This window comes from Rhea pennata, chromosome 1 (assembly GCF_028389875.1).
Source record: "Rhea pennata isolate bPtePen1 chromosome 1, bPtePen1.pri, whole genome shotgun sequence".
NCBI classification, from domain to species: Eukaryota; Metazoa; Chordata; class Aves; order Rheiformes; family Rheidae; genus Rhea; species Rhea pennata.
The window spans coordinates 155539715-155558632 of NC_084663.1; the positions used below are offsets into that span (position 1 = coordinate 155539715).

At 37.0% G+C, this 18918-nt stretch overlaps 1 protein-coding gene across 1 annotated transcript in view; it reads left to right on the plus strand.

Annotated features, from left to right (window-relative positions):
- The window catches only part of NALF1 (NALCN channel auxiliary factor 1), a 475762-nt gene that overhangs the window by 121845 nt on the left and 334999 nt on the right, over positions 1 to 18918 (plus strand). The gene's annotated exons all lie outside the window — the stretch shown is intronic.

Consider the following 18918-nt stretch of genomic DNA (forward strand, 5'->3'; position numbering starts at 1 on the left):
GTGTCCACCATGTATTTATTCATTTAACTTTACTAGAAACTCTTTGTAGTGGAAAATAGATTTCCCTTCAAAATGCATTTATGTAAAAACATTTATGCAAAAAAAGATTTATTAATGGAAAATATAAAATGGAACACCTTAGACATCTTTTAAAGGAAAATAAATGCACATGGCAAAAAGGGGGAAAAAATGAAGGACAATAACAATGAAAAGTCATTTGAGGTTACTAACACTGAAAAAGAATTATAAAAACTCTTTCTTCCTTCAAAAATGTTTTTGAAACATTTTTTTCTCTTTAATTTAGAAGATCCTTCCTGTATGTAATTCTTAGGAAAACACAATTAAAATTAAAAATGACTTTTCAAGATTCCATTATTAGCCATCACTATTAACTAGATGTGTGAATATTAGGAACAATCATGTTTGCTTCAGGCTAGATTTGCAAATGTTGCATACATATATATATATATATATATATGTTTATATAAAATGGCAGAACTTCTATATTCCATCAGAATTTACAGCGCTTGGTTAATCAGGTGCTGACAAAAGTGATTCTCTTTTCTTCTACAGAATACCTTTCATTCTGTTGCATAATTCAGGCCCTGAAAAGGCAGGAAAAATATGATGAGGTTTTCTTTGAAGGAGTAGTTTGTTTGTGTACATGAAAGAATGAAACAATGGTTTAAAATCGTGGCTGCAAAACTTAGTCACGAATTCATAGCAGTGTGGAAATTTAATTCTTCTTTGAATACCTTCATTTTTATTATGTTCTATATGATTGGTTACTTACAAACTTAACATTCATAATTTAATTGAAAAAACTAAAACTTAATTAAGATGATCGACGATATTGTTGGATGGGACTCTGTGGGATCTTTGCCTTGTTCTAGTGCTCCTGTGCACGTACTGGCAGGAGATAATAGCTACCAATAGCTGATTGCCGTCTCTGAAGACAGCACAACAGAGCAGCCTGGTTTACGCTGAATTGGAGAAATGAGGAATTGCAGGTGCTTCAGAGGGAAGGCAGGACGTGACAGCTCTTTATGCAAATCATGGAAACAAGCTGCACCCCCTTGTTTTTAAGAGCAAATAAATATGAATTTCTGTCCCCTTTTCCCTCCCTCGGCACAGGCAGCAAGAAATGTATTACCCAGAATTTTGGAAATGACAGTTCCTTAGATACTGCTATCATACCTCGTGACAGTTCACCTAAAGAGCTGTTTTATCCCCTACTTGTGTATGATCAGTTTAGTTCATACCTCACAGCTGATAGTGAACCACTAATTCCATAAAGTGACAGAGCTCAGCACTTGCAAAATAAGAGATTAAAAAATCCAAAAAGCTTGTCTTTATTTTGTTCTTTTAGAGAAAAAGAAAATCAAAATGAATAATGCACTTTTGGTTATTCATATACATTAATCATAACGAAAAATAGAAAAGAATAAGGGGAATTTATGTTCCCAAGAATGTTTCCCAAAACACTTGCTGGGAAGGGGGAGAGCTCACTTCAGAGCCCTCCACCCCATGCTTACTTCGAATCTCCTAATCTATACCCCCTGTATCTCTCACCAGTGTTTCCTATTTCCCCCTCAGTGTATTGATGTAATTTCACTGCAAAGTGCACATGCACTCCGTAAAGCAATTAATTGAACTTGGTTATTTCTTTAAAGGGGAGAGGGCACCTGTAAGGCAGATATCATTATACCCAGGTCACTTTATGCATTTGGCCCTCTCTTCTTTAGGACTGTCTAAACGATCCTGTCATAGGATCGGCTAAATTTACACTTGTGAATTAGTGGCTTAAAGGTGCCATACCCTTCCTGCTCTTGGACTACAAATACTGTCTTGTGCCTGTCAGAAGGGCACACGGCCTTTATACAAAACTAAAAAAAAAAAAAAAAAAATGTTAGAACACAAATGTTCAATTATTCTTGGTTTCTAAAACTAATTAACAAAAATTAATTTCAGTGTATTCTGAAAACAGGAAATACACTGCTGGCATAAAAACGACAATCAAAATGCAAATCCAATTTAGAATCTAAAACAGGATCTTATCATATTGGTACCTGACTGCTGTAAAATATTGCAGAAAGATAACTCTGTTTTAATCTGTTAGATAATACACTAGTACCCATCTAACAGCCATATCTATTATATGAACTGAACAATCTATTATATAAAACGTGAACTACAGTACATTCCAGTATTAGTGCTACTGAATCAATATTAACGCAAAGTCTTATACAGATATTACTAATAATTTTGGTGGACAGTTTTTATGATTGTGCCTCTCCTTTCTGTGTGCTTGTGCATGTATGTTCTGGAAAGTCCAAATTTTCCTCAAGGTGACTATAACATCATATAACTATGATTGTTAGAAAATACAAACAATAGATAATTTTAGAACATAACCAGTGCATAATTTTAACTTAACGTTATATGTGCTTGATTATCAGATATTATTTTATAATCAAAAAGGAAAAGCTTTATTTTATTTTTCCCTAAATAGTTTTGTTATAGTTTAATACACTTTTGTGCTTCTCATGACAAATGAATTTGGAAATTCTGTTGTTTAGTGTAGTTCAGAGTCTCACTATTAAAAGACGTAGTTGAAGGCAAGATTATTTTTCCTAATGAAGTACCAGACAAGTACTAGTGAATCAAGTGAAGGAGGAAAGAGAGGTGGGGAATGATATGAGGCAAACAGCAATCTGCAAAAGAAGCAATGGTGTCAGGGATATTGATAGCCCAGTGGGCTGTGACAGCTGTAGTTATGCTCAGTCTCTGTGGGATATATATTGATGCAGCTGGATGCTCTGAATGAAGAGCAGGGAGAATGAGCTGAACAGTGAGATTTGCAGAAATCTCAAGACAAAGGTTGTTGATTTTATTTGAATTGCAACTGCTAGGCAAGTGGTGACACGTTCAATAAGGAAGACAGGTTAGGATGTAGTGGGTGCAAATCCATTTCTGATGTTATTAGCTCTGAATATGGCTTTGAGCAGGTTTGTGTTGAACTTTTAGGAATTTTAGATGTAAGGCTCCCTAAGCTGTATCTGCAAAATACGTATATGCAAACTTATATTTGCCTGTGTAGGACAATGGAGAAATTGCTTAGCTGTCAGTTCTATTCTAGTCACATTTTTAAACTGTTTTCAGATCAGTATAAATATTATTATAAACAGGTATGTCAAATTGTCAGATTCCAAGCCACAAAACTTGTATCTGGACCCGCTTTTGTGTGTCCTTCAATGCCTACAAGCCGCTAGGGTTCTCACTTTTAAAGTGGCAAAATCACAGATAAATTACCTGGCTTGACCAGCGAAACAAAATATGCCTGCAGAGTCACAAAGAGGTCCAAGATTTTTGTTTCCTCCTCCTCTGCCTCAGCCTCCAGACAAACTTTCTTTCCAGGAAAAGTGCCAGCTTTTCTTTCTTTTTTTATTGCCAGAAGCTAGTAGTTTTGTTGTTCTGTAGGCAATGATGGTATATTGATATATTTTATACACAATTTGCAGTGATTTCTGATTGTGCCAGCATCACATGATGAGTTTTTAAATAAGGAAGTTTTATAAATTGAAAGTATTAATGTTTTTAATTATTAGTATCATGGGCAGTCTGTATATTGTCTTTTCAGATAAGCTTCTGGCACATTTAAACTTTGGTTGATTAAGAATTCTTGTTGCCTCTAGGCAAAATTGTGTTTTATCCAAAAAAAATGTATGTAAGGACACGACTATGAGGAAACACTTTTTACGGATGTATGCTAGTAAAATTAAAGTTTTATTTACTATAGTTTGTGGATTTAGGTAGTCATTTTTGTTCATCAGAATAATTTAAAGGAAACTTTTTAACCGATCTCAACTGTAACTTTCAAATTGAAATAAAAATAATATGATAATCTGTTAAAGTATTTAGTTAAAAACATCTAGGGATCAAAGATCCATAAACTCGAGTTAGTGCCTACGTTCTTTATGAAATGGTTTTGAAAAACTTGGGTATCTCAGAAAGGAAATCACAAAAATGGCTTATTCAGCAGGTAGCTGCTTAGGCCTAGCCCACACGGTCACAGCTTCCACTGCTCACTTCTAGGGAAACAATTCTGAGGCCTGAACGTCAGTGTTTTGTGTCTAGTGCCATGTTCCTTTCTCCGGGGTGCCTGAGGTACCCTCCCAAGGCTTGAGATATGGTACAGGAGTGCTGCACCTCTCTGGAAAGCAGCTGGAGATCTGTAGAATGCACGTGGACATCCAAAGGGTGTCAACCGCTGTGGCTAGACAACAGGCTCATGTACTAGATTGCTCCTCCTTTCTGAATCCAAGCAGAAATTAGTATTTCAAGAAGTGGAAATACTGCTTCCCTTCTCTTTCAAATTTTCTGCAATTAAAACACACATCGATGGTTTCAGAGACCTATGTTCAAATCCTTTCTCTGATTACGATATTCAGACACATCTCATCTACTTCAAGAGTCTCTTAATCACCCAGCAATACTGGAGAGAGGAGATAGGATTTGGTATATGCAATGTTGTTTCATTTTTTCCAGAAAATAATTCATGCTTCTTCAAAAAGGTAGAGGAAGAAAGAGGAAGTATTTCTGGGTACGATTGGTTAGGGCCCTCTTCTGAGATTAGGGAGGCCTGGATCCAGGTTTAAGCTTTTTTGCCAATGTTTTCTTTTTACAGAGTGGGTGAAGAAAGAACAAATAAAAAGGAAATGTTATACTAAGTACTATTGAAAAGAAATGGCTGTGTGAAATATATTCAAGGTGTCTTTATTTAGAAAATGCTATCACTTGAGTTTTATCTCATTAAAAGATCCTTAAAAGTCTGGTAGAAGAATACTTCTTAATTCAGGCTATACAATTACTAATGAAAACTAACCTAATCAGTTATCCCTCTTTCAGCTAGGTATAAGACAAAACCGGAAGTGTTTGCAATTAAACAGAGGTGAAGATGAAGAAGTCTCCTAGAGTCTGTTGAAGCCTGTAGGCATCAAATAAATATAGCGGGCAGCAAGTGAGAAATAGCGGGCTGAATTCATCCCTAGGGTAATTTCAATGCTTTCCTTGGAATTACCTGGAGGAGGAAGTTGTATAAACTGTTGATTCCAAACAGTAGTAATTTACATTCAATGTAAATCAGCTAGTAGTAAAAATAATACCTACTTTACTGAGAGAGAACTTGATTTTTTAATGCTTTGACCAATACTTAATTCAATATAATTTTAACTCACAATGATTTTTGGTCTCCACATAATAAAACATTTCCTAGAAATCTCATTAACAGACATAATTAAATCATTGAGTAATTACCAGAATTCAAATGAACACTAAGTACATTGAGCTCATTTTAAAAGCTTCAAACAAGCAGCACTTTGCAGAGCCATTATCCAAATGCTCACTTAGGGCTAGATTTTTACCTAGGCAGAACCAGGTGCAGGGAATGAAGCGTTAACTTTTCCTATCATGGATAGTCCAGAAACAGGTTTAGTAGGAGAGGGATGAGAGGAGGGGAGAGAAAAAGCAAGAGACAATTGGCAAAGTTATTCATCCCTTGAGTCACTTGATGCGTCCTGTAGTAATATGTCACTTGGATTTGGCTGAAGATTTGGGGAAAGAAGTGTAGTGAGCAAAGATAAGCCAACACTCTTCTTGTTTTGGAGAGGAGTATTTGCATTGTCCTACAGCAAGAAATATTATTATTATATTATTAAGTAGCTTGCTCTTCTTACTGTGGCCCAATTAAGATTTGGGGAGGATCAAGCACAGTAATGAAAAGAGGAGGGTCCTGCTTAAAGATGCATCAGTTAATTTAATTTGGCCAGACCTCTTGCCTGAGCTCTGCCACACAATCCTCCTTAAATTTTCTTAACAAGTGTGTTAAGAAGTGTGTTAAGAAACTCTCTGATAGAGGTTTTGGCTGTAGTAACTATCACATTTCCAGACGATGTCCATGCATGATTCAGAGATAGCATGATAAGAGTTTGTTCACAATAAGCAGTATGGACAAGATCAGCATGTTTTGTACTAAGTTTAGCCAGATGGACCTACTTGCCACTTGCTTTTAGGGCCAGTTTTCACATTCATACTTTTTAGCAACAGAAGGAATAAGTAATAACATAGGATTTTCTTGGCAGATTCAGCTTATTATCTTATTCTGTTACATCTAGTTCCATAGATTTTTTGCAGTTGTTTAATATCCCATCAAAATGTTTTGGTGTATATAGGAATGCTTATAAAAAAAAAAAAAAAAAGATTTCTAAAGGTACTGTGCCCCCATGACTGAACTAGCGATAATAATATTTTGGTGACTCTTCTGATAAATGTATTACTGTTTGTAGATCATTCATCTAATGTCAGGAACATTGTTTCTGAAAGTGAACTTGATCATTTCAAAAATATTCCAATCTATTTATTAAAGATTTTCGAAATGTGGGATATAAGCACAAGATTTAGTCAAATTTTAATAAGGTTACCTCTAAAACAGAAAGCATTACATTCTGAAATCTAAAAATGTGCATATTCAGACAAACTTCATCTTTTTTTCTCTCTGTAGAGGTTGTAGTGTAGTGTGACACTTGGCTGCCTAAGTACTTTTTGTTTTGTTTTTCCATTTACAGCAACCTGCATGTTTATGCCGCTGGAAACTGGGACCCCAAATTATGATTTCTCTTTTGGTAGCTTCCAACAGTCAGTTGGTAGGTCATACTCTACTGATTCTTTTCTCAACTTGATCCTCACTATCTCTGCACTCTTTGCAATTATGGCTGATTATTCTGGCCTCTTAGCTAGGTAGCACATCCTTTATAGACAGATTTAAGCAGTTTGCATCATTGATAAACCTGCTACAGTTGTTCTTCCTAGGCTATGATCCATGTTACAGACTACAAGCACTACTGCAATAGGAGTGTTGAATAATCAGATAAAATGCTCCGAATGCTTCAGCTGGTGCTGCAGAACTACTTTCCTAAAATCTGTCAGAACATAAGAATATAAATTCTCAGATTTATTTGTGAAATATTCTGTGAGGTTGCATACAATATTTAAAACGTGGGTTATAGAATGTATTACAAAAAATAGAGATAAATATGCCATTCCCATGTCAATTTTTCAGTCTAACTTGAGATTAGATATACCATGTATGTTGGCTATTAGCACTTCCAATAATATGTATCATACGGGCAGCAGTTAGCTTTACAGACAAGTTAAACTTAGAAACTCAGAAAGTATTGATTTAAGTAGATATAATGCATCAGGTAGCCAAGAGTTGCAAGGGTCACTAGAAGGACAGATAGAGTATTAAAAGACTGAAAGACAACGGGGCACAATTTGAGGAAATGAAATTGGAGAAGAAACTGTAAGCATAAATTAATGTTAGTAAGCTGACAGAAGGAAGCGGGTTATAAAGATAGGAGCTGAAGAATGAGAATTGTAGTGGGCTGTGTGATACACACAGGATCAGTAACCAAGCAGAAGCTTTACAACATGAAATCATGTGTGGGAGAAAGAGCCAAATCTCACTATATGGCTAGGAGTATAGGTCATAATAGTGCTGAAGAGCAGATGCTACATACGTACATGGCAATGGAGCTCAAAATAGTTGTTAGATTAGACCAAAATGTAACAACAACTAAGATGGTCCATCTTACTCAGTATCTTAACTTTAACTGGCCAGTATCATATTTTAAAGGAGGGGAATAAAAAGTAGACAAGTACAGAAAATTCCATGCTGTTTAATGTCTAGAAATCAGTGGTTTAGGGACCTCTGGAATTCAGACTGAAATGAATCAGCAATTTAGGACTATATCTTTCATGACTTTCTTATGAAGTAAATTTTTCTGAAGTTCTGAAATTCTGAAATAATTATTATTTTTTTTATGAATAAATATTTCTTGATGCTATTTGCACATTGACTTCCACCACAGCCTACGGGGATGAGTTTAATAATTCAATTTCTTGTCAAGAGTACTTCATAATGTTTTCATATAAGCCTTATGCTTGACAAATTTTGGGGGATTCACTAGTACTTGCATTATTAAAAAAAAAAAAAAATCCCGTTCACCTTTGCTATGTCATTTTTTACTTTATAGAGTTGTATCACACCTTCCTGATTTCAAATCCAAACAATCCTGGTCTATTTCTCCTTCTTTTTGATGGATGCCCTTCATTAACTCTGATTATTCTCGTCACCCTTTTCTAAATTTCCTTTAGTCTTTTTGAAAGTGTGCAGCCTGAATTGCAAAAAACCTTATCATTACATAGTTCTTTGTTTTCCTTCTGTGTTTCTCTCTTAACAATTCCTAACATCCAGTCTGTCCTTCTGATCACTAATGAGACCACAAATATTTTCAGAGAACTACCCACAATGTTCTCAAAATCTCTTTGTTCTATGGCCACAACTAATTTAATGCCTTATGTGTGTACAGTTAGAATTATTTCTCCCCATGTTACATCAGTCAATAAAATTAATGATGAAATTTTATCACTTAATAACAAGGCTTCTTTTATTAATTTTTTGCTGTCAGCTTTATTTGTGATTATTGTGAAAAACTTTAAAACGTGAATACCAGCCATTTTCTCCTGGCCTTTGAAGCTGAGCTTCTTTTAGCTTTAGTAAAAAGACATTTTCAAGAGCTTTTTGGAGTTCCAATTCTATGTTTCATCCATTTCACTCATCTCCCAGCATTCACTGAACTTATCAAAATATTCTAATAATTTTGTGAAATCTGACTACAAAAAGAGCATTGAGCCTTCACCACATTTACTATGTATCTACTAATTTTATTCTGTGCTACACTGTCAGCTTGTTGGCTGGAAATCAGGTATATTGGAGCACTTTCAGAAACCGGCATTATTACTGTTGCCCATTGTCCTCTGATATTGAGGCTGATTTGAATGATGAATACCCGAATCCTTTTCTATTTTAATTCCTATAGAAATTGTGAGTGATAGATGCAGTTTGTGGAAGATTTTTACTGTTCTTTTTTTATGCTCTTCCCAAACCTCTTCTGTAGAAATTTCGGTTGAGAGAATGCTTCTAATGCATTCCCCATTAGATTAAAACCCCAATTTTGAAAACTTCCTAAATCATTTTATAACCAACATTGATGCAAAAACTGAAATTTGTTTTTCAGCTATGACCTTATCATTAGTGAGGGCACCTTTTGCACCTTGCTTATCTAACAGCACTACTGAGTCTTCTCCAGGTTTCCTGTCATTGTTGAGGCCATGATGACAAACTGGTACTTGATATGGAGAGCAATCAAAAGTCAGAACAAGGATGTAGAGAGACAAAATACATGGTTGCAATAAAAGATGAAGGAAATGAAAGCATTTTGATGTCTTTGGTGAATGCAGAGTAAGAACTGCTGAAGCAAGAAAAAAAAGAGTTTCACAGAGAAATGACAAAGTCAGTGATTCTAAAAATGAGTAGTCCTACAAGGCATAAAAGAGATCACTATTTTCAAAGTGTTTACTATTGTTACTCTGCCTGAATACTGGACAAAAACATTTGGGTAGATAACTTCTGGTATTGTACCAAAAATATTTATTGTATTTATCTAATTATCAGATTTGTGAAAACACAGGACAAGTGGAGTCTCCTCAGGACCAGGCTTTGCACGTCAATAAGCTGTTTTCTTTCATTTGAAAGTGACAGCAGACACTTGATCCTTTTGGTTAGAATGAAATCAATGAGATCAGTTGGTATCTGACATCTCTAGTAATCAAGCCATGTGTCTGGATGCTAAAGATGGATTGTAAGAAGCAAAAGCCCTAGATAGTCTAGTTTAAACATTTTTTTTTTCTCTTAGTCTTTTCTTCTGAGTGTCTCCGTTTCTTCATCTGCAGAACATTGGTGATAATATTGATCTGCTTCAAGGAACTGTCAAATTCTACATTGTTATTTTTAGTTATTAGGTCCAAATAATTCCCTGCAGGAATGTCTGTAATATCTGTAAAGCTCAGAATGGAAAGGGCTGTGGAAATGCTGAACATTTTTCTTTTGGATTCTTTATCACCAAGACAGAATATACAGTTTGGAATTACCAAGACATATGGGATCACGGATCAGAACACTGCACTTTAAAGGTACAATTGCCTGGCTTTTCCTACCCTTCACATTTCACTTCAAGTATGAATATCAGCAAAGATTTCTAAGAGTTTGTGAAAGTACAAACTAGCAGACTGCAATGTCAAACAATGAAGGGAACTGAGTATTTGAAGGTGAACAGGGAAAAGAGAATAGTATGGGAAAAATAATAATAAGAAAGATTAAAATCTACCTGGCACTTTTAAGTAGTAATAATTCAGGATGGTATATAGATGCCTAATGTTCTGGAAGTCTAATGTAAATACTATCTTCTCTCAGCTTACTGCTAAGTTCCTTGTGCTTCTGAGCTGTTCTTAATGTAGTCTATTTTGTTTTACCACCTAGCTCTACTGCATAAAATTCCTGTTCCTTCCTGAGGATTTCTTCTAGAGAATCATGTTGGCAAAAAGAAAATGACATTGTTTTTCCTAAGTGCTGGCAGTAAAGCGGTTCGGCATGCTTATTGCGGGAGATGGTCTTAGTATGGCAGGATAATTCACATTCTGGGCTTAATTTCCCAAGAAAATTGATGGCAGAAGACATACATGCGATAGCGATAAAGTATTAATTATTCTGCTATCTGGGACATTTGTTTTGATTCTACCTTTCCTCTGTCTCTCCTTTTTCCTCCTTTTTCCTGAAGTATGATTATAGAACAAGCGTCACCTCTCAGGAATGTTAACTTGTGTTCTCTCCAAAGCTGAAAGAAACTTCTAAGGAATGATGAATTAGATATCCTCTGTGGTTGTTAAGTTAATAAACAAGATAAACTATGAAGAATCCATAAAAAATAAGGAGCTTTTGTTTCTAAAAATAAAATGAAATACGTGTAAAATCTACCTTTATGCTATTTTATTGCTGGACGTAATTCAATTACATTCCTTTGTAGTCTGATCTGAGTTCTTAGAATGATTTTGATCTAGGACCCAGAGGGTTTTTTTTCCTTATTTCAAAAGAGGAGAGGGCAAAATTGAACTTCATAAGAGCAACAATGTTTCAAGTTTTTTTGTATAACAGCTTGATATTTAAAGATTAAGGATTTTTGATCATTAAAAAAATAAACAAAAATTGTACACACACAAAGCTGTTTTAATTTATTTGTTTTTTTTTTTAATAAAGTGTTATTGTTACTCTGTATTTGTGCCTGCTGAGGTCCTGATCTGTGCAATAATTTTTTTGTTTGTTTACTGCACATGCATAGATGTGGAGTGCCACAGGTGATACTCCCAGGGAGTACCACATTCTGTCCCCCACAGTAAAACAAATGAGTTTATTTAGGCAAAATGTGGGTGCAAATGCAGTGACCTGATTTCCTCTGCTTTATTATTTCTTTTTGTTAATACAACTGTTCACTTCTGGAGAGTATTTGTTATTGTCCTGGAAATTTGAAAATTGCTTGGCTAATAATATTTTTATGTAATTGGTTATTCTATAAGTATCTATGAGCATCCAGATACCGAATGATAATTTCTAATTCTCTTCTATATATTTGCAAAAACTATCAAAACAGGATTTTTAAAAATATTTTTTTTCCTTATCTCATTCTGTTCTTTCTAGTGTTCTTTAAAATAAAGGAGTATAACAAGTACTTCAAAATATTCTATATGATCAGACATTTTGTCCTGGGAATTGAGAACATATGGTTATATCATTTTTAGGATTTAGTTCTAGTCCCCTTGCCGTCATTTGTACAAGTGATCTTTCAAGTGATAGAATATCACTTGCTATTCTATTCAAGTGATCTGTGCTAATGGAACCGAGACATTAACTTTGCAAGGCAAAGCACACAAATTTTACCTCTAATTCCTGCAATGGCTTGATTTACAACTAGGATCTTCTCACATGATCTTTTCATGCCTTTATTATTCCCAAAATTGGAATGGAGATAGTCATTCAAACTCTCATATTTATAATGTACTAATCTAAGAACTAGCGATCACCGTTTGCTTTTGCTGAGAAAAGGCACTTTTATGCATGCAGCAATGCCAAGTGATGCTCTGTCACAAGGTCTACCTCATGGTGAAGCTTTCAAAGAGTCAGGTTCATCACTGTACTTTCCAATAAATACAGGTGGTAGACACTTGTATAAATTTCCCAAATTCAAAATGATCCTTAGAATATCAACACATTACTGATTTCAAAAGTGAGCTAAACACTGTAATGAAACAGAGCCTCAGTTGGGGGTGGCGGACTCTAGCTCAGGGCTTCACTTGGTGCCCTAATGAAGTCTTTCATTTTCTGTGGAAAGGAGGTTTTCAGCCAGCTGTTCAGACCCTAACACTTAGATTGATGTCAGTGAAAGCGCTGAAGATTTTTAATATCTCTGAGAATCATGTGGTATCAATATCAACTGTTGCAGCTTCTGGATTTTAAATTTGACATTTGTATTCTCTGTTGTTCTCATCTGATTATACAAATATGTTATTTCATTTAAAGGAAGTCTGTGCAGCTGTGACAAATTAAGGCAGACATGACTATCTCTGGTGTGAGCCGGCAGTTGTGACTGTTCAGAGGACTAAAAGGAGTAGTGAGGTCCACATGTCAATCCTCAGGAAGCTTGCAAACCGAGAGCAGAAGTTATACACAAATGTCTCCTTTCTAGTGGAATACTCTAATTTTGCACCCTGTGAAGTTAATTGACCTTTGGCCACAATCTCACAGTGCAAAATTATTGTAGGTATCCAAATACTCAGAGATAATTTGCAAAATTATCTTTCACTGTGTGAAATTAGGGAAATTATTTTTCTTTTTCTTTTTCTTTTCCTGTTTCAGTCAGCCCAGCAGTAAGTTAAATAATACAGTGTGGCTGCTACTGGAAAGTGATTTGATTGAAATATTTCAGAAATTTAATTATTTTTATGGCTTTCTTATTTTCTTGTTTTTTGCAGCCAGCTATGGAGCTGACCTTTTTTAATTGAAACTTTGATGAAGTTTTCAGAATATCAAAGGAATATTTAATCCTTTCATATTTTTTAACCAGTTCTGTGGGAAAACAGATGTGATCCCCAAGCTGATTTTTTCTAGGCAAAATGATTACGTTTACAAAAGGCTTTAGACAACCTACTCTGAATTAGAAACTTTAGAAACTTGTTCTGAATATGCTTCCCTTCTACTTAGAAAAGAAGATTATTAAAGGAAATATATATTTTTTAGTTGTTAATAGATTTATGGACAATAGAAGAAAAAGATAAATCCATCATCTTCATCATCCCAGTGGGACAATGTACTTGTGGCTGCTTATTACATTTATTTATATTTAATTCTTTCAAGGTGTACAGCATGGTATTACAGACTCTATAAAAACTGACAACAATGGTGATGGTATTTAACTTGCAAATTTAAGATTTAAGGTGTTTTTCCTATCATATCCATTTATGCTTGGTGCTTTATCTTCACTGCATGGCTCTATTGTCTGCTCTTATCTAAAGCCTACTGCATTGTTGAAAATAACAAGACAAGTTGCTAATCACAGTTAAATATCTAATTCAGCTGTAATTATATGTTGCAAACAATTCTTGTATATGTCACCTCTCTAAAATATTAGCCAGTAGTAAACCATTTTGATAAGCTTTTTGAATGCAGTATACATAGGAAGTAAATATTGGTCATTATGTTATTTTGGCAAAATCTTAATATTTCTCCTGGGATTCACCTAACTTTCCCTGAACTCCAGTCTTAGAGATTTACCAAACACATACATGTTACTGTCTGCTCAGTAAAATATATGATAAGCAAAGATCGTACCCACAAGCACAATCGTGTAATTGTGATTTCGCATGCTTCATTAATATCACTTATTAGTGTGTATTATTCTGTTTTATTTCCATCTTCCAAAAGTCATATGTTGCCACAATTTTCCCCGCACTCCATTTTTTAATAAAAATACAATGCTGCTTTTGTTTTATTCTTTTATGAGTAGTAATTTTTTGAAATATTTTTACGCATGGTTTTGACATGATGTAAGACGCTTTGAAACTATGTTACGGCAAGCAGAGGATAGTAGTTTAGTAGGATAAAATGTGAGGCAGCATATAAAAAGTATCTGTTGTAAAAGCACAACTTTGCATGCCTGAAAACATAGGTGTGCACTACCCAAGCAATTTTGCTGAAGACTGGAAGGCTGCCACTGTCACATCTGTATACAACCAGGGAGAAGGTCAGAGGCAAACAAGCCTTGAGCACTGGATCTATGCATATGCAGATGACAGTTGTCTCCTGAAGCAGATGTTACAGACTAGGGGACAAAGTCAAAGTGATATCAATCTGACAGTGAAATCCTGACCCAGCCAGAGGCCTCCTTTCTTAACTTGGCAGAGCGCCACAGCATGCAGTCAAAATTATGTCTTATAGTACGGCGTGATGAAATAAGAGAGTGGGCTCAGCAGCAGAGTGAAAAAAAAACATTCAGGATTTGCACGCAGATGAGGGTTGTGTTTGTGTAGCGTGGGAAGTTGAGCATCACTCCCTCGTTTCTCTCCTCACCCCCCTCAGTGAGTGCTGTATCCAAGGGTGGAATAATCTAGTGAACTGATCTAGTCTCAACGCTCTAAAAATCAGGAAGCTAGTCTGAGCTAGATGCCTCACTCCTTCTCTTATCAATGAAAAACAAAATAGGCAAATCCACATGATTTATCTCCCATGCAGTGATGTCCGGCCTCCACGCAAGAAACCAAAATGATATGTAGAATGAAATCCCCAAAGAGCTCCTCATGAGCTGCAGAAGCTGTGGAGCAAAAGATTCAAAAAACAACTATCTATAGTAGCAGCTCAGAATCCATGAGCAATGGGAAAGAAGACGAAAATAGTTTGGGGAGCACCTGAAAGTTTTCCTACTAGTTTTAGAGCAAACCAAAACTGAGACTAATTTTTTTTCCCTTATTTTTCTTCCTCACAGAATGGCTTTAAATTGGACAAAACATAATGTGATCAAGAGAAGTTTCTGTAACACCTATAATAGAAAATTCCAAATGAATTACTGAGATTAACTTTAAAGGTATCAGAGAAAACATCTTTGGGATTGGAAAAAAATGTTAAGGACATCCGTAACATGTTAAAGACATCCTAAAGGATGTTAAGGGATGTCAAGGACAACAGGAAGGGCTTCTTCAAATACATCAGCAGCAGGAGGAGGACTAGGGAAAATGTGGGCCCGCTACTGAAAGAGACGGGGGCCCTGGTGACAAGGGATACAGAGAAGGCAGAATTACTGAAGGCCTTCTTTGCTTCAGTCTGCTCTGCTAAGGGCAGCCCTCAGGAATCCTGCAGCCTGGGCATGAGGGAGAAAGTCCAGAGAAGGGAAGACTTTCCTTTGCTTCAGAAGAATAGGATTAGAGACCTTCTGGGCAGGCTAGACGTCCACAAATCCATGGGCCCAGATGGGATGCACCCATGGATACTGAGGGAGCTGGTGGATGTTATTGCCAAGCCACTCTCCATCAGCTTTGAAAGAGCCTGGAGAACTGGAGAGGTGCCTGAGGACTGGAAGAAAGCCAGTGTCACTGCAGTCTTCAAGAAGGGCAAGAAGGAGGACCCAGGCAACTATAGGCCCGTCAGCCTCACCTCCATCCCTGGAAAGGTGATGGAACAGCTCATTCTAGATGTCCTCTCCAGACATATGGAGGTTAAGAAGGTGATCAGGAGTAGCCAGCATGGATTCACCAAGCGGAAATCCTGCTTAACCAATCTGATAGCCTTCTCTGATGGAATGACTGGCTGGGTAGACGAGGGCAGAGCAGTGGACATCATTGTGTACCTTGACTTCCGTAAGGCTTTTGACACTGTCTCCCATAACATCTTCCTAGATAAGCTCAGAAAGCATGGGTTAGACAAGTGGACAGTGAAATGGATTGAGAACTGACTGAAAGGCAGAGCTCAGAGGGTTGTCATCAGTGGCGTGGAGTCTAGTTGGAGGCCAATAGCTAGTGGTGTCCCCCAGGGCTCAGTGCTGGGTCCCATCCTGTTCAACGTCTTCATCAATGACCTGGATGAGGGGACAGAGTGACTCCTCAGCAAGTTTGTTGATGATACCAAGCTGGGAGGAGTGGCTGACACACCTGAGAGCTGTGCTGCCATTCAGAGAGCCCTGGACAGGCTGGAGAGCTGGGCAGAGAGGAACCTCCTGAGGTTCAACAAGGGCAAGTGCAGAGTCCTGCACCTAGGAAGAAATAACCCTAGGCACCAGTACAGGCTGGTGGCTGACCTTCTGGAGAGCAGCCCTGCAGAGAAGGACCTGGGAGTGCTGGTGGATAGCAGATTGACCATGAGCCAAAAATGTGCCCTTGTGGCCAGGAAGGTCAATGATCTCCTGGGGGGCATTTGGCAGAGTGTTGCCAGGAGGTGGAAGGAGGTGATCCTACTGCTCTCCTCAGCCCTGGAGAGGCCTCATCTCGAGTCCTGTGTCCAGTTCTGGGCTCCCCAGGACAAGAGAGACATGGAGCTACTGGAGAGAGTCCAGCGTAGGGCTACGAAGATGATCAGAGGGCTGGAGCATCTGCCCTGTGAGGAACGGCTGCAAGAGCTGGGCCTCTTCAGCCTGGGGAAGAGAAGACTGAGGGGGGATCTTACCAATGTGTACAGGTACCTGAAGGGAGGGTGTCAAGGGGATGGGGACAAACTCTTCTCAGTTTGTCAGGGACAAGACAAGAGGCAATGGGCAGAAACTGAAGCACAGGAAGTTCCGCCTGACCGTGAGGGGGAATTTCTTCCCTGTGAGAGTGACGGAGCACTGGCACAGGTTGCCCAGAGAGGTTGTGGAGTCTCCTTCTCTGGAGATCTTCAAGGCCCGCCCGGATGCAACCCTGTCTGATATGCTCTAGGTGACCCTGCTGAGCAGGGGGGTTGGACTAGATCCCTTCAGAGGTCCCTTCCAACCTTACTGATTCTGTGATTCTTGCCACTGAAGCCTCTTTTACTGTAGTATTAACACTTTACCATGTTACCATGAAAATTTACAGTTTGGTTTTCTACTCTTTGTATTTTAATGAATGGAAGCAAATACAATGCAGCAATAGCCATAATGTAAGCCATTACTTTATAGCTCTTTTGCTTCATGTACCTCCTGGTGATTTTCAGATGCTCAGGTTTTAAACAGCCTCCCCACAGATGTATTCTGTCATTTGAGATATAGTTTCCAAAACTGGCAAAAAAATGAAGCTCTTTGTGTAGCCATAAAAGAGAAGTATGTTGAAGTCATTACTGAACTTAATCTAGCATCTCATTAGACCATGTATAAAAAGATCAAGTGAAAGGTTTTTTAAAATTCTACTAAAATTCATAAAAGGAACTGGATTTGCTTATTAGCAACTTTTCTCTCTTGGTAGAAGTAGACTTAGTGTAATACTTTGGCACTGAGTGCTTAAGAATTAGCATAGACCAATGTCTTGTGAAGGAGAAATAATTCCTATGTAACACTAATAACCATGACTGCAGGTACTGCCAAGGCAGTTTCTGTGTGGACTGATGGTGGGTGGCCTGACACCTTCTATTCGACCCTCAAGGATCAGCTGTGATTGCAGTGAATTTTCCAAAATGTACTGATGTCTGCACAAGGGATATTTGAGAAGGATTTCTAGATGGTCTGTGTTCTGGACAACTAAATGTCTGGAAACTAGCTAGATTAACATGCAAAGTGGGGCATCACTAGCTAGCAAAGATTTTGCTCTGAAAAAGAGAAAAGTTGGGATAAAAAGCATTTCCTGTGAAGGAATCTCTGAGCGTGACATTTTTTTAAGAAAGCGTAAATTCAGAACCCAAGTATTTATCATCCCATTCCTAATAGGCTTTAAAATCTCAAAGTACTTTGTTCTGTTGTACATATTGACTGCATAATTGATAAATATTCTGCTTCTTTTATAAGGAAGTAGTAATCATTGTATTTATATGCGATTGAATTTGGACCGTGATAGTTGTATTTCCAACATTGACTCCAGTTTAGTATGGGAGAAAATATGTACATAAACATATATTGTCAAGAAGACTAAGTGTGAAATTCAGTGCCAGAATAAGTTATTTATACCGAGGTTTCTGCAGGTGAGCCAGGGGATTTAAGTCCCTTAGGTAGTCAGTGGAGTATACGAAGTGATTCATCCTGACTGAAGAAGATATCCAGTGCTTGGTCAAAGAACAGTTCAATGCTTCCTTAAATGTAATAAAACGTTAGTCTCCAAGCTCTTTTGAAAATATCTGTTGTAGGTGTTTTAGTCTTCAGGTAAGTCCAGCCCACAGTATTTAAACTTATGACAATAACTTTATTGTGAGTAGAAAAATTACAATTTGGTTTTCTACTCTTCGTATTTCAATGAATGGAAGCAAATACAAAGCAGCAATAGCCATAACGTAAGCCATTACTTTTATAGCTCTTTTGCCTCATGTACCTCCTGGCGATTTTCAGATGCTCAGGTTTTAAACAGCCTCCCCACAGATGTATTCTGTCATTTGAGATATGGTTTCAAAAATTGGAAAAAAAACAACAGTAAATACGTTAGAAAATATGCGTTATCTCTTGACCTGCTAGATAATATGCTCAACCCTTCTGAAAGTTTGTGTACTTCAAGGATTTGTCTTAAAATGGAAGAAAAAATTAGTGTTGTAGAAAAAACTCACTACTTGCCAGTTATTATTATAGTTAAGCATAATTAACTAAATGTGAACTGGCCTGTGGAATATATGTTTTTTTTCCAGTGATTAGAGATGACAGGATGTTATCTCTAACTGTGAGATGGAAGGTAATTCAGTTTTCACAGAACTTCTATGTGATGCTGATTGAATTAATATTTAAGATATGTGTCATGTCTTGTGTAAGGTAGTATATACTCACTGCTTTTATT